The following is a 15,955-nucleotide window of genomic DNA, read 5'->3' on the forward strand; positions in this document are numbered from 1 at the left end:
TGCTTTGAGTTTTAATCTGAGTAGGAAAGTATCAAATTGTTAAGGGCCTTGAATGCTGGACTAAGGGCTTTAAACTTTACTGGGTAAACACTGGAAGCCGTTGAAGAGTTTTGGTAAGAGTGGTAACATGATTACATCTAGGTATAAGGAAGATCATTCTGTTAATACTATGAAAGGTAGATAGGGCGAGAGGGGTTGCAGTTAGAAGGTAAAGACAGGTGGATTTGTCATCAATCTCCTGCAAGAATACAGGGGGGTGGGACCCATAGGAGAGTATTGGCAGTGGGAATAGAGAGGAAGGAATGGATGAAAGCCAAATTGCAGAGGTACAATCAATACAACTTAGCTAACTGATTGGATATGAGAACTGACCTTTTTCTTGAAGCATGATCATAAAACAAAAGCTTCATCAAAAATCACATATGAATTGAGCATATCCAGTCTAACTGGGGCCAGAATAATCAAAGTATAATTTTGTTGTAGATAGGCTTCCAGGTGATGCCCTGGAAGGTGGGCATGGGGGAAGGTTGGGAAACAGCCAGGAGCTTTGAGAGAAAGTGTAGAGTCTAAATGAAGAGAGCAGAAGAACTGCTCTTAGAGCTTTATCCTGGGTTTTGGAGGGAGAGGGGAGAGGTGGGGAAGGGGAAACAGAGAGGGAAACGGAGATACATTAGCTCATGATAGGTCTGTGGGCCTCCACCAAATTCCTCCAGCATCTCCTTCTCCTCTGGTTGTGACCCTAGGTTCTGGAAGGCTACACTCAGCTGACCAGTCTCTGAAAGCTCCAACCAAGCTGGAAAACACTGAGTATGGATTCAGACATAATGTGTTTGTCATCTAAAAACTATCTTAGTAGAGAGGCTCATGGCTGGAAGGCTAACCAATCAAGGAATAATTTCTTTTTTTAGAATTCTCTTGGGTGTGGGTTGGACTACATGGTCTTCGAAGTCCTTTCCAAGTAGAATATTTTGTGATTCTTTTGTCAACACTAACTCATGAAACTTTCTGCTAAAGTGAAAAAGGGCTATAATCACTGTGAAAGGAACACCAACAGCAACAGAAACACTGATGAAACATCCTACTGTTTTATGAGCAGCCTCTAGGGCAGAGCTTCTTAATCTGATGTCCCTGATTCCTAGTCTGTGGAGAGATTTCAGGCAGACCACATACTTGGAAAGGAAAAACATACGGCTTTATTTTCACTAACCTCTAATTCAAATTTGAAATTTTCTTCAATTATGAATGTAGGCAATAAAACATGATTCTGTGAGGGAGTCAATAGGCTTCACCAGACTGGAAGGGAAGTCCATAACCTCCCCAAAGGTTAAGAATTCCTGTTCTAGGGACATACTTCCTTTACAGGAAAGGCTACTGCAGCTCAGAACTCTCTAACTCAGGTGATGTACCAGCTCAGCCTAATGGGCAATAGGGATTACATCCATGTAGCATCATGCCAAGGCATCTTAAAAAGTTACCTGGGGCATCATAGGTTAAATAACTTACCCAAGGTCATGGCTGTCATGTGGATCGAACCCAGGTTTTCCTAACATCAAGGCCAGCTGTCTATGATCACACTCTGACTTTCCTGATTTAGTCATAAAATCACAGAATGTCAAAGCTGGATGAGCCCTGAGAAGCAGTGTGGCATAAAGTATAGGGCACTAGGCATAGACTCAGGAACACCTAGGCCCAAATCTGACCTCAGATTCTTCTTGGCTATATGATCTTGATCAAATCACTTAATCTTTAGGTAGCTTACTTTCCTTATCTATAAAATGAGGGGGTTGGACTCTATGGCCTCCAAGATCTTTTCTGAGCTCTGAATCTTATAAATCTAATCTAATCTAAATCTAAGTCTTATAATTTATCCCAAACAACTCATCACACTAGTCCTTTCTTTGGGTTCTTTACTGTCCTAACATCCTAGGATTTTTGATGGTTTGTGCTAGATGATCTTTCTTTAAGGAGTTTGTGCTAGCTATCCAAATGTTACTTCTCCACATACCTGCGTTAGTAAATGTTTAATACCCAGGCTTTTGGGGAAAAATGCCTACACAACACACTTTTAAGTTTTGTCTGTGTTAATAAAGTCTTCTCCATCACTTTCTTAAATCTAGACAATCAACAAAGCAATGTATCAAGCTCTGATTTCTAGTATTTGTCCATTTTCAAGGTATAAATGCTCACACTGAAAATTTAACAATCAGCTTTTCTTATTGTTAGCTCCTCTAGTCAAAACTCTTCAGTGGCTTTGCATTGCTTATCCAGTAAAGTCTTTATTTGGGCAATCAATGCTTAGAAAGTCAGGAAAGGAAAAGGAGTCTTCTAAATGGTATTAAAAAAAAATTCTGACATTTGTCTTCATGGAATAAACCCAGGAAGCCCATCTTCCTCCTCGATTATCTCATCATCATCTCCAAGTGAGGTAGAAACTGTCTACTTAGTAGCAATTATTCAAAGGGTGATCGTTATTTTTTCTGCACTATCTTTTCTCCTTCAAGACTCTGCTTTATGTTCTTTTAAAACTCATTTACCCTGTACATAGTTGTGAGTGAATGGATAAGATACTTTATCTGGGTCTGAACCTTTTAGTGATGGATAATCATTATTACAGAAGCAGGAATCTCAGTCCAGTCCAACTAAAATTTGTTGTCCATTTCAGTCATGTCTGACTCTTCATGACCCCATTTGGGTTTTCTTGGCAAAGATACCAGAGTGGTTTGCCATTTCCTTCTCCAGTTCATTTTACAGATGAGGAAACTGAGGCAAACAAGGTTAAGTGATTTGTCCATGATCACAAAGCCAAGAAGTGTCTGAAGCCAGCTTTGAGCTCAGGAAGATAAGCGTTTCTGACTCCAGGCCTGGTGCTCCCATCACTGTACCACTCAGCTGCCGCATCTAACACTATGTTACCAGTAAGTGGCCTTTGGTGAACTTAGAAGCCAAGGCTCTGTGACTCTCAGGGCAAAGCACTTAAATAACATGAGCCTGAGTTTCCACACTTGCAGAAGGTGGATAATAATCCAAATATTGTCCCATCTCAGAGGATTGTTGTGAAGAAAACATTTTGTATACTTATGAGATAAAAGTAAGATAAAATGGAAACATTTAAAATAAGGAAACAAGATGTTCCAAACTCTACAAAGGTATAGAACACTGTATCCCCTTTGCCTCATTTCCTGTTTCTGCCTCCTCACTCTGCCCCTCCTCGCAGCCCAGCCATTGTCTGCAGAGTTGAGTTGGGCAGTTGTGTGGAAATGATCACTAAAGGCACCTATTGTGGAGTGAAATTGCAAAGGATTTCATGGTCCCATTCAGTTTCACTTAGCAGCAAGTGACATGGGATAAATGCTCAACTCTAGGCAGCCACAAACATTCTTGTTTCCTCCTAGGTCAGGAAAAAGGACCCTGTTTTCCAAGAAGAAATCATCTCATTGGAATTTTTCTCCCCAAAGACTCCTAGGAAGCCTTTATGATATAACCTAACATATTTGTAAATAGTCCTTTTTGGGAGGGAAAATTGAATAATCTGTCTTTTTATTTCTCTGTTTTTAATTATTCAAAACTTTTTCTAATGGTTAGCATTCCACATTGTGTTAGCACCCTCTAAGGCCCTGTAATACCAAAGAAGCAATTAAATAAGGTAGTAAATCTGAGGACACGAAATCCTATGGCATTGTCCAGTAACAGATAGGTCAGTTTGTACCAATAGGATAGCAACATTCTCCTGCCCTCTGCCTTTGAACAACCAACTAATGTTAGAAAGATTTCCCTAGCTGAAATGGACCAATGCCCCCAGTTTCATTATTCCACCCCTAAATAAGGATGTGGATATGGAGGCAGAAGGAAAGAAAAAGAAGGCTAAGGCTATCATATCCATGCTCACAAAAAGGAGATGTTCTCTTGGAACATAGAATTCATTCATTCAAAAATATTTTCTGATCACCTCAGTTTCCTCATTTATAAGAGGAGGGCTAGATTAGATGACTTTTAAAGTCCCTTAAAAATCTTTCATACTTTATGTCTAATCCTGTGCTAAGCACTCTGGGGGACACAAAGATGAACATCCAGTTCCTGCTCCTGAGTACTAGTGAGGTGAAGTGTCCTCCTTTCAAAATCAACCTAAGACAAATAAAAAGAAGCCATACTTTAAATAGTTGTAGTAAATGGGTGGCCTTCATCACTCCAAAAGATAGCAAAGGTTGAAAAAACAAACAAAAACAAAAACAAATCACCTCCCAGCAGAAGATCTTGATAAATACTTTATTGAAAAACAAGCAAACAAAGAACAAAATGAAACAAAGCGAAAAACTGAGTTCATCCATTTATGGTTCACTTTTCTCCCTAACGCTATATTCCAAATTACCTGAACATTATCCTCCACTATATTCTCCTTTTCTCTAGTCTGAGAGGAAGAGATGGCCTTTCCCAAAAAGACCAACACCTTTACTTGTGTTATTAATCCTTTGGCTGTTCCCCTCTCTGTCTTTATAATTTTCAATTGTTCATTATCCACTGACTCCTTTCCTACTACTTATACTTACGTTCAGATTTCCATCATCCTTCAAACCAAACTTTACTTGATCCATACCACTCATTTAAACTACCTTCCTAAATCCTTCCTTTGTAGACCATGGCCTGACAATCTCCCCTCAGGTTCCTTCTCTTCCTCACCTGATTGGCTCAATTACAATACCTGCACTCCTTTTAGCAGGTTGGTACGGATACCCAGAGCACAGTCATATGTCTACTACTCTAATTCTCAGGGTCACTGGGATAATCCTTGTGGGTAATTATTTTCACCAATATTATATAGCTCATAAGCCCCCAACCAGTGTATTTCCTATTAACAAATTAGCAGCCACAATCAATGTCTTAACCAGAACATTACTTGAAAAAGCAATGCAAATGTCATTTGCATAACATTCCACCATAAACCTCAATTACATTCTTCCAATGCACAAAGTATCTGTGGGAAGAGTGGGTACATACCTAAAATCCTAACATAGTACAACACATATGCAAGGAACACATATGGCCAGGGGGACTCAACTCTGGAACATTAGACTTTGATGTTCTCTTTCTGGCTCAGGAATTCTCTTGAAAAAGTAATAACTATGGATTCTGTATTGAATAGATGCTACTATTGCTTGGCTAGTGGATTTACACTGTTCCTAAATAACACCTTATTGGGCACATCATCTCAGTCACAGAGCTTCTCTGATGTTTTGTTTCAAAGCTGTTCTTTGCTTTGCTATGCTTACTCCAAAATAGCAGCTATAGCATGTTTCTTATAGGTTTGGGCTTGATTAATACCTTTAACTGAAGTAATGTCATATTCTTTTAGGAAAGGAAACTACCTTTATCCTAAAGTTGAAAAAGACTCTCCTCCAATTCTGTTCCCTTGCAGAGCTCTACTCTTCTTCCTTCTCCTTCTCTCAGCAATAACAAAAGGCTATGCAAAGAACTATCTTTTGGTTTCTTTCATAATGTTCCTTTTGTTCTTCTCAGTAGCAAATAATAATAGGTAGTTGAGTATATTTTCTCAATGCCATCTTCTTGGCAGCAATCATAACAGAGAAGAGGGATCATTTTCTCTACTCCTCAGCATCAAGTCATAATAGAGAGCAGCATATATTCTTTCTATTGTAATAGATAGAAGTACAGAATATTGCTGCTTCTCATTGGCCAATCAAATGCCCAGCAACAAGTGACAGTTCAGAAAGAGCATGTAATGGTATCTCTTTGATGAAGTGCTGAAGCCTATTCTTTTAATTCTCCTATTTTCTTTTTTGGTGCAGTATTTAGGATCTCTCTGTGAATGATCTTATCTTAGATTATCTTTAGTAAGCAAATTTTCACCTTCTGTCTATAATTATGTAAATCAAATATATCACACAATAATAAAATAGTTCTGAAAACCACATTTCCTTTTTTCATTTAATTTTAATTTTATTTTTCCTCAAATGCATTCAAACAAAAATTTTTAACATTTGTTCTTTACAATTTTGAGTTCCAAATTCTCTCCCTCCCTCTGCTCCCCCCTGGCATCCACATTTCAACAAACATTAACGTAAAAGTTCTCCAGTTCTTTAATTCCTCGTATGCAAATCACTGAAGCAAGTTATGTTATCTATTTTCTGCACTTTTCTATAATTTTCCACATTAAAATGAGCAAATACTATCTCAGAATAGAACTCTGAGAAGACTTAACTCAGCAATTGCTTCTCTTAGAACTCTGATCAGATGCCCCAGACAAGTGAATTGTCAAAAATGACCCCCTTACACATTCACAAGCGAAAGTCCTAGAAAAAAAAAGCTGTCTACAATCACAACCTCCAATTTTCACTACACATTCACTCCTCAACCCATTATAATGAGGCCTCCAAACTTAGCACTCAACTAGAACCACTTTCTGTGAAATTGCCAATGATATGTTTGGCAGATCCAATATCCTTTTCTCAGTCTTTATCATTTTTTTTGGAGGCAACTGGGGTTAAGTGACTTGCCCAGGGTCACATAGCTAGTAAGTGTCTGAGGTCAAATTTGAATTCAGGTCCTCCTGACAACAGGGCCAGTGCTCTATCCACTGTGCCAGTTAGCTTCCTCTGGTGCTTATCACTTTTGACTTCTAGCTTTTGATACTGATAAGTACTCCCTCCTCTTTGACCCTGTCTTCTCACTAAGCTTTTAGTCTCACTCCAGATTCTCCTCCTACTTCTCTGGTTGTTTGTTCTAGGTTTCCTTTGTTGTATAAGCATCTCTGCCCAACTATGTGAATATAAATCCAGGGCTTTTTGCTTTAGCCTTCCACTCCTCCTACATTCTTTCTCTTGGTTTTCTAATTAGTTCAATGGATTTGATTTTATTACACATACAGATGACTCCTAAATGTATACCTCTACCTTTAATACCTTTCTTAAATATTAGTCCCACAGCACTAGTTGCATCCTGAATATCTCCAACTGGATGTCCCATCAGCACCTCAAATTCAACATATCTAAAACAGAACTCATCATCTTTCTAAGACTCTTTCCAAACTCTCCCTTCTATGTAACTCCCCTGTTTCTGTTGAGGGTGCCACTATCTTTCCATTCATTCAGTTTCTCAACAATTAGTTGCCCAGCCTTGTTGATTCTACTTCTGCCATATACCTTCCATCCATCATCTTCTCTCTCCTCACAGGGCCACCACCCTACTTCAGGACTTTTTTTTTGGCTAGGCAATGGGGTTAAGTGACTTGCCCAGGGTCACACAGCTAGTAAGTGTCAAGTGTCTGAGGTCAGATTTGAACTCAGGTCCTCCTGACTCCAAGGCTGGAGTTCTATCCACTGCGCCACCTAGCTGCCCCAAGGACTTTTTCATTTCTCATTGCTAATTGGTTTATTCAGCTCCAATCCCTCCCCCATCCAAGCCATCCTCCACACAGCTAAAAAAAAGTTATATTCCCAAAGCACAAATAAGGTCACATCCCTCCCTTGGAAAGGAAGCTTTAATGTCTCCCTCTTATTTAAAGTAAAGTATAAACTCCATTGTTTGATATTTAAATCTCTTCATAATCTGCCTCTAGTATACCTTTCCAGGATTATTGAACATTATTTTCCTTCATCACTCTATGTTTTAGACAAATTAGCCTGCTTGGTGTTGCTTGTGTTTGCTGTTTCAGTTCTTGTATTCGTGCCTTTCTTCAGGCTCCTCCCCATACCTGAAATATACTCCCTCATCACCTCTACAATGCAGAATTCCTACTTCTTTCAAATTGCAGTTCAAGTGCAATCTTCTAGAGGTAGTATATCATGATTCCTCTAGTTGTGAAAGGAAATGTATGGAAATAGATATAGATAAGATTCAAATAAATATTCTATATGTATACATATTACATACTTGTGTTTTATATTTAATTTTCTATGTATTTTTTTGCCCATAATATATAAAATTGCTAAGGACAGGAAGCATTTTCTTCACAAATTTATATCCCAGAAACAGTAACTGACACCTAGTAGGTACTTAATAAATGATAGCTTATTGATTAATTATCAGGGAAAAGGGAGAGGGGATAAGAAATTTCCAAGGTTACAGATAAGCTTTTATTCTCTATAGAATTCTAAAATAGACGTGCTCTGAAATGATATCAGGGAAAATGGGGAGGTTTTGCCCTCCTGTCTTTCTGCCATATCAAATGTTCCCTTACAAATTCAAAAAGTCTCCCTCTCCAGCAACTTCGGACCAGCCTGCTGCAATTGCCATGACAATGTCAATTAAGAGAACCAGATCTCTAGATTAGGTAAGCTAGGATGGCCCGGAAGTCACTACCCTCTCTAGCTGACATACTCAACCCCAGATCCAGGCCTGGCTTCAAGGTTGTACTAAGAAAACAATTTTGATGTTTTTTTTTTTTTTTCTTAGATGATACCTTGGAACACAGGAAATTAGAGCTGGAAGAAAAGCTTAGAGATCGTTCACTTCAACCTCCTCATTTGACATTGGAGGCAGAAGGAGACTTGTCCCTTTTCACATAGCCAGGCTTGACTCTCATTTCTCCTGACTCTAAAGTCAGTGATCTTTCCACTGTGCTACACTTCCTCCCTATAGGGTGGCCATCTCCAATATGAGCCCAAAAGGAAGCAGGTGGTTCATTAAGAAGGCTAAATTGAGAATTCAAGGTGCATGTATTTGAAAGAGAGAGGGGAAAAAATATTCAACTACTGAGTGCTACATGGGGTATAATGTATTCACAGTAGCTCTGCAAAGAAAACATCAAGGCCTCCAGTAGAGAGACTAACACACAGTCATTAGCATAACAGGTGTCTTTGTTGCAAGAATGACACTTTAAAGACAAATCCAAAAAAATGTATTCTCTAAATGCAGTAGTACATACTTAATTACGCTTAATGCCAGTGTTCCCTTAGCGTTATTCTTAGGAACACTGTATTACCCCCCCCAAAACAAAGTTGGGGAGTTATTTATGAAAATGGCTGAGAAGTGAACTCAAGTACCAGGCAGAGTACCCAAGCCATAAAGTGAACTGCTATTGTTGCAGAGACTGGCATGGTTAATATTCTCAGATTCTCAGGGTTGGAAGGACCTCAGATGTCACTGAGATGCACCTGGACTTGAACAGAAATTCTTTCAATAGCACCCTTGGAAAGTGATCATATAACCACTGACTGAAGACTTCAAGCGATGGAAGAACCCTTTACTTCCTGGGGTATCAAATTCTCTTAATGAGAGCTTATATTGGCTTGAGAGACATCATAGTATAGCAAAGGAGCACAGAGTTAACAGTTTTCATCTCTGTTTATCCACTATTTACCTTTATAACCTTTATAACTGAGCTCCAGTTACCATCTGTAAACAGAGGGGGTTAAACTAAGAGATCTCTAAGTTGCTTTTAAACTTTAAATTCTGTGATCCTTCCAGCTCTAACATTGTATGTTCTGAGACTTGGATATCCTCTGTTCTAATATTCCTTTTAGCTTCAACATTCTATAATCATTCTATGTTCTTTTAAAACATATTTATCTTTAACATTCTTTTCTTTTTAAATTTAGAGTTTCAAATTCTCTCCCTCCCTCTCATCCCTTTTTCTCACCCACTGAGAAAATGAGAAATATGACATCAATAATACATGTGAAATCATGCAAAACATTTCCATGTTAGCCATATTTAAAAAAAAACAAGAAAAATAAAGTGAAAAATTACAATTCAGTTAGCATTCAGAGTTCATCAGTTCTCTCTCTGGAGATGGATAGCATTTTTGCATCATGGTCAATTGAAATTGTCTTGGATCATTGTGTTGACAAGAGTAGCAAGTCATTCACAGCTGATCATTGTTATCACATTGCTGTTACTCTTCACAATGATTTCCTCTTTCTTCTCACTTCACTTTGCATCAGTTCATATAGGTCTTGCCATGTTTTTTCTGAAACTACTCCCCTTGTCATTTCTTAGAATACAATGGTACTCCATCATAATCAAATGCCAAAACTTGTTTGTCCATTCCCCTGTTGATGGGCATCCCCTTGATTTACCATTCTTTGCCACCAAAAAGAGCTGCTATAAATATTTTTGTACATGCAGGTCCTTTTCTTTTTTCTCTGATCTGTTTGGGTTACAAACCTGGTAGTGGTGATGCTGGTTCAAAAAGTATGCACAGTTTTATAGTCCTTTGGGCTTAGTTCCAAAATGTAGTCCAGAAGGGTTTGACCAGTTCACTACTCTACCAGCAATTCATTAGTGTAACTATTTTTCCCTCATCCCCTCCCTAATTTGGAGGGGAATGTTGGGAGAGTTCAGCTGGGTGGCCACCCTAACCTGTTATCTTGGTTCCTCCTCATTCCATGTTCTAAAGGCCTTTCCAGCTCTATAGTCCTAGGTGTTGGCTCATGCTACCATTCTCTTTATGCTACAATTCATCATCTCCATCAAACATTCCCCCAAGTCTCCCTGGAAAGCACAGGGGCCCTCAAATTGGGTTAGATTCCAGATTAGAACAGACATGGCACAAATGTGCAATACCAATATAGAAAGAAAACATTCCTTATCAGCAATCAACTCTCGGGGCAACTTTGAATGGAGTCTGTGGGTAGTTCATGAAAATATAAATGATTCCCCTTTAGAGAGTCCTTCCATGCATCAAGAATAATTTTTCAAAATACTTCAGTCTCCTTTATAGAAATGTTCTAGTGAATCATCACCCCCATCCTAGTATATGGAAAAGGAAGACTTTTTAGTAGTGACCCCATTTCACAGATGGGGAAAAATGTTTTGTAAAAAAAAAAAGGAAAGGAATATATCTAAACTTATAGAGAAGTGAAATGAAAATTGGATTCATATCTACTCCTTTTCTTCTGTTCTATTCTCTGGGTGCTTACACCTTTTGATCATCCCCATTTCCCACCCCAGGAAAAGCAACAAGTCAGCTAATTCCCAGTGGTGTCCTTAAAGAGATGGTAAAAGGGTGTAGAAAGTATTTGTTTAAAATCCATCTGTTTTTTAAAGCTTTGAGACTATAATCTGCCAGAGCAGCAATCTTTTCCGTCTCCTAATTAATTCCTAAACAAAGCTGTGCCTGCCAGACACATGGTTTATGAATCTAGTTGACCTGCTGGTACAGAAATGATGACACAGATACCATTCCCTCTTCATTATCTCATTTTTCACGTGGAACCATTGGAGAAGCCAAAAACATTCTCTACAAGGGACACAAAGTTTTCTCAGGAGATTGCCTAAACCATTGCCTATCATCCAGAATGGCTAAGGAGTGTCCCTGATGACCAATAAGGATGAGCTGCCTCAGTTCAATGCAGGGTAGGACGAATCCCTATCTGGAGAAGCCTGAGCAGGCCAAACTTGACTCAAAAGCTCACTAAAAACCAAGTGACCTGCTTAGCCTGACTCTTGTGAAAGCAGCTGAGTCATCTCTATAAGATGCAATTTACTGAACTCTAGAAGCAATTCTTCCAATATTTCTTTAAATTTTTCATATTCATCACTTTATAGGATACAATCAATACTCTATTAGACTTATGAATCACCATACGATCAGTCATGTACCACTTGATGGGCACACATTTTATTTCTAGTCCGTTGGTATACCAAGAAGTGCTACTTAGCAGTATTTTGTGCATATGTGACTTTTCCCTCTGCCTTTGACTTCTTTGGGTATGTATCTATTAATGTTTTTGAATTAAAGATATGTTTAGTTCAGTGATTTGGGGGAGAAATTTCCACTTTGTTTTTTAGATTAATTGGCATTAAAATTTGCTATTTTTTCTTTTGTTGCTGGCAATCTAATAGGTATTGAGTAAAACCTCTGAGTTGCCTTAATTTGAATTTTTCTTATTAGTAGTAATTTTAGAGTTTCAATATTCAGAATTTTTTTCTTTTTAAAATTCTATGCTTAATGCCAAAAAAACCCCTATATACACATTAGGAAAAAAGGTTGATAATCTATTACATACAGCTTGCTTCCTCCACCCTTTTTATTTTGAGCCAGGTACAGGAGTGGGGAACCTAGGGCCTCCAGGCCACATGTGGCTTTCCAGGTCCTTGGTTGCAGCCTTTTAACTGAGTCCAAGTTTTACAGAACAAATCCTTTTATTAAGGGAATTTGTTCTATGAAGTTTGGATTCAGTCAAAGGGCAGCACTTGAGGACCCAGAGGGCCATATGCGGCCTTGAGGTTCCCTGCCCCTGACTGAAATTGACCCTCTATAACTTCAGCCCGTCGGTCTTAATTCCGTCCTCTGAAAGCTATTCAAAATAAGAGTGGTAGTCTACATTTACAACCCTTTGAATGTTTACAAGTAGCAATTAGTGCTTCCCTCAAGTCATCTCTGTTCCAAGTAAACATCCCCAGGTCTTTCAACTGTTTTTCATTGATTCCAGTTAACATCACCATCCTGATCACCCAACCCTGATTCCATTTTTTTGGGTATCCCTCTGAAAAAGATGATTCCCAAATGTAATTTGGACAGAGTTGAATATAGGGGAACTAACATCTTCCATGTTCTGCATAGCAGACTTTTATCGTTCCAGCTGAATATTGTGTTGGCTGTTTTTTCAGTAACTACCTCACAGACTTAGCTCATAGCAAACTGCCTTGTCAGACTTGTGTCAGCCTGGGGCAACCGTTCTCTAACCTTCAAAGTTCCCAGTTCTGAGTTTTTGGCCTCAGGGAGTTTGGGCAAGCTGGTGGTTCCCCACCTCACCTTCCTAACCTAAGCCAGAACACCTGGGCAGGCCAAGTAATCAGTCAAGCTACATTCAAGAATCCCTTTAAAGTTCCCTTTCCCCCTCCCTTCCTTGATGCATTTCTCCGTGCTGTTCTCCTACCTATAGCAATTAGCTGAATCCCATCTCTGAAGCAATCCTTCCTCTTCCCCATTGTCTCTTCTGGGGAGGAATGAAGGGACAGAATCCACATGAAGACATTCTCATTCAATGTTAAATTGTAAAGTTTTAAGTACTAGAAAATGATCCTGGGAGTTTCTCATATCCAATATATCTTCTTTGGGGTTGGAGGCTCAGTCATACAGAGATTCTGAATATCATAACAAAAACACAAACTAGCAAATCCTAAGTTATAGGAACACAGGATCTCATAATTGGAAAGGTCCTCGGAACTCATTCACTCTAATTAGCTTATTATCTAAATGAATATTTAGGCAAGTGAGGAGAGAGAGCAGACTTTGAAATAAAATTTTCTCTTCTCACATAATTGTAGAATTGTAGAACTGGAGAGAAGCATAAAATAGGTAAGTCAGCCCAGTCGAAGCAGCAAGGTACCCAGAGGGAGAGACAGGAAGCAGCGTGTGCCAGGCAAGTCAAAACACCACCATCACCGCCTGGACCACTATCTCCCCTCAGACCCCAGAGGAGATAGATCAGAATCTTGAACCTAAGCACTTTGGGAAAAGCAGAGTTCTAATCCATTGTCCCACATCCAAAACTCCAAACTTGCTTTTTCACCCCAGCACCCACAGCTGTCACTAAGGGGAGAGATCATTGTGAAGAAAGGACCCACTTTCCTCATAAACAACAGCAACGACTGCTTACCAACTACCACAACAGGCATACAAGTATAGACTTGGAAGTGGCAGCACCTCTCCTCCCACCCAAAATCATGGGTCCCACTTCCAGTTCAGCCCCCAATAGCCATGATTCAGGGAAGCCTGTGGCGAATGGGTCAACCATTCCCACCAACTGCCACCCATATGGCATGCAAGTCAGTCTAGCTGAAGTAGCAAAACTCCCTGAGGGAGAGATAGGAAGCAAGCAGCCTGTGATAGGCAAGTTAAATCACCACTGTTACCTTGATCACTCTGTAGCTTCAGATCCTGATGTAGATTCTAAGTATGCTCTTATCACAGCAGAGAACAGGGGCCTATCCCTTCCCTTGTTCTGGCCACTATCTGTATTATCTGCCATGTTACACTGTTAACTCTTCTTCTTCTTCCTCTTTAGTCGTATTTATTTTTTTTCCAATTGCATGTAAAGACAATTTTCAACACTCATTTTTATAAATTTTGAGTTCCAAGTTTTTTTTTCCCTCCCACCTTCCCTTTATCCCCCCCCCCCAAGATGGCAAGCAGTTTGATATAGGTTATATTTGTACAAACATGTAAAACATATTCCATATTATTCATGTTGTAAAAGAAGAAACAGAATAAAAAGGAAAAAAACACTAAAAATAAAGAAATTGAAAACAATATGCTTTGATCATCTTTCAGACTCCATCAGTTCTTTCTCTGGATGTATTTAGAATTTTCTATCCTGAGTCTTTTGGAATTGTCTGGGACCATTGTATTACTGAGAAGAGCTAAGTCAATTCAAAGTTGATCATCCCACAATGTTGTTGTTACTGTGTACAATAATCTTCTGGTTCTGCTCATTCCCCTTTGTATCAGTTCATGTAAGTCTTTCCAGGTTCCTGACTTCTCATCATTTCTTATAGCACAATAGTATTCCATGACATTCATATACCACAACTTGTTCAGCCATTCACCAATTGATGGACATCCCCTCAGTGGCCAACTCTTTGCCGCCACAAAAAGGGCTGCTTGCTGTAAATATTTTTGCACATGTAGGTCCTTTTTCCTTTTGTATGATCTCTTTGGGATACAGAGCTAGAAGTGATATTGATGGATCAAAAAGTATATGCACAGTTTGATTGCCCTTTGGGTACAGTTCCAAATGGCTCTCCAGAATGGTTGGATCAGTTTACAGCTCCACCAACTGTTAACTCTTTTTAAGCTTGTCTTGTATTTAACAGGGCTCCAAAAAAATCTGATTATCCTTAGATGGTTAATGAATACGCCCAATCAAGTGCAGTCCAGATTCATATGGCTCCATCACACTTCCCCAAACATATATCCTATTTTCACTTGTCATAGTCCCACTGCCCTAGGTAGATTAGTCTCTTCAATATCCCCTACTGTGCTTGTCCTCCTCCTCTTTCTCTTTGTTCAAATTATTTTCCCCTATACTCACACTCCAAACACAATTCAGACTTCTAAAGTACTTTCAGGTCTGCAAGCATGATTTCTCCATAGTAGGCATTATAAGCATTAGTGTCCTCATTTTACAGGACAGGAAACTGAGGCTCAAAAGATCAGATAACTTGCCTATAGTATTGGGGCCAATACTTAAATTCAAACTTTCTGACTCAAGACCCATGTTTTTGTTTGTTTGTTTGTTTACTATGCTATAAAGAATGCACTTGTGCCATCTTTTCAGCCATCCCTTAAGGAATAAGTTTCACTTCCCTTGTGAAATCTTCCCCATGTCCTCCTCTCAGACTAATCTCTATTTTTAAGACACTCCTATCATACATATAACTTATAACAATACCACCAACAACTACTGCTGAATAATTCCAAACTGTTCTGTTACTTTATGTAATATGTATGTGTGAATAAAAATTATGAGACCAAACTTTGAGGCACTTGAGGGTCAGGAAAGGATCTTCTATATAGTATCGATTCCCCACTTCTATTTTTGGCCCAGATCTGTGAATGTCAGTGTTGGGAACTCCCGGTGTGAATGCCCCCTTTACCAATAGAGATTGTCAATGCTTCAGTAACATATGATAACATTATCTTAAAGTTGCCTAGAGAAGTGGGGGGGGGATGAGGGGGACTCAGGAGTTAAATGACTTGCCCAGGGTCACAAACATCATATGTATCAGATGCAGAAATAGAACCCATGTCTTCCTGACCTCAAGGTTTGCCTCTATACCATGTTGCCACTCACAGCTAACATTTTACAAAGCATAATAGTAATAATAGCAATTGACTTTGTATGATACTTAACAGTTTGCAAAGTAGTTTGTATATATTATTTCATATGAGCATTGCAATAATCCTATGGCATAGATATTAAAGTTAGCAATATCTATGGTTTACAAATGAGAATGCTGAAGCTTAGATTAGTTAAGTGAGTTGCTTATGGTC

The 15,955-nt window shown here is 39.0% G+C and overlaps 1 protein-coding gene across 2 annotated transcripts in view; it reads right to left on the reverse strand.

The window, feature by feature from the left end:
* Positions 1 to 15,955, reverse strand: part of LOC114047044 (astrotactin-2) — a 1,078,351-nt gene that overhangs the window by 899,655 nt on the left and 162,741 nt on the right. The window lies entirely within an intron of this gene.

The sequence above is a fragment of the Vombatus ursinus genome, unplaced genomic scaffold, assembly GCF_900497805.2.
Source record: "Vombatus ursinus unplaced genomic scaffold, bare-nosed wombat genome assembly UNPS02014786.1, whole genome shotgun sequence".
NCBI lineage: Eukaryota > Metazoa > Chordata > Mammalia > Diprotodontia > Vombatidae > Vombatus > Vombatus ursinus.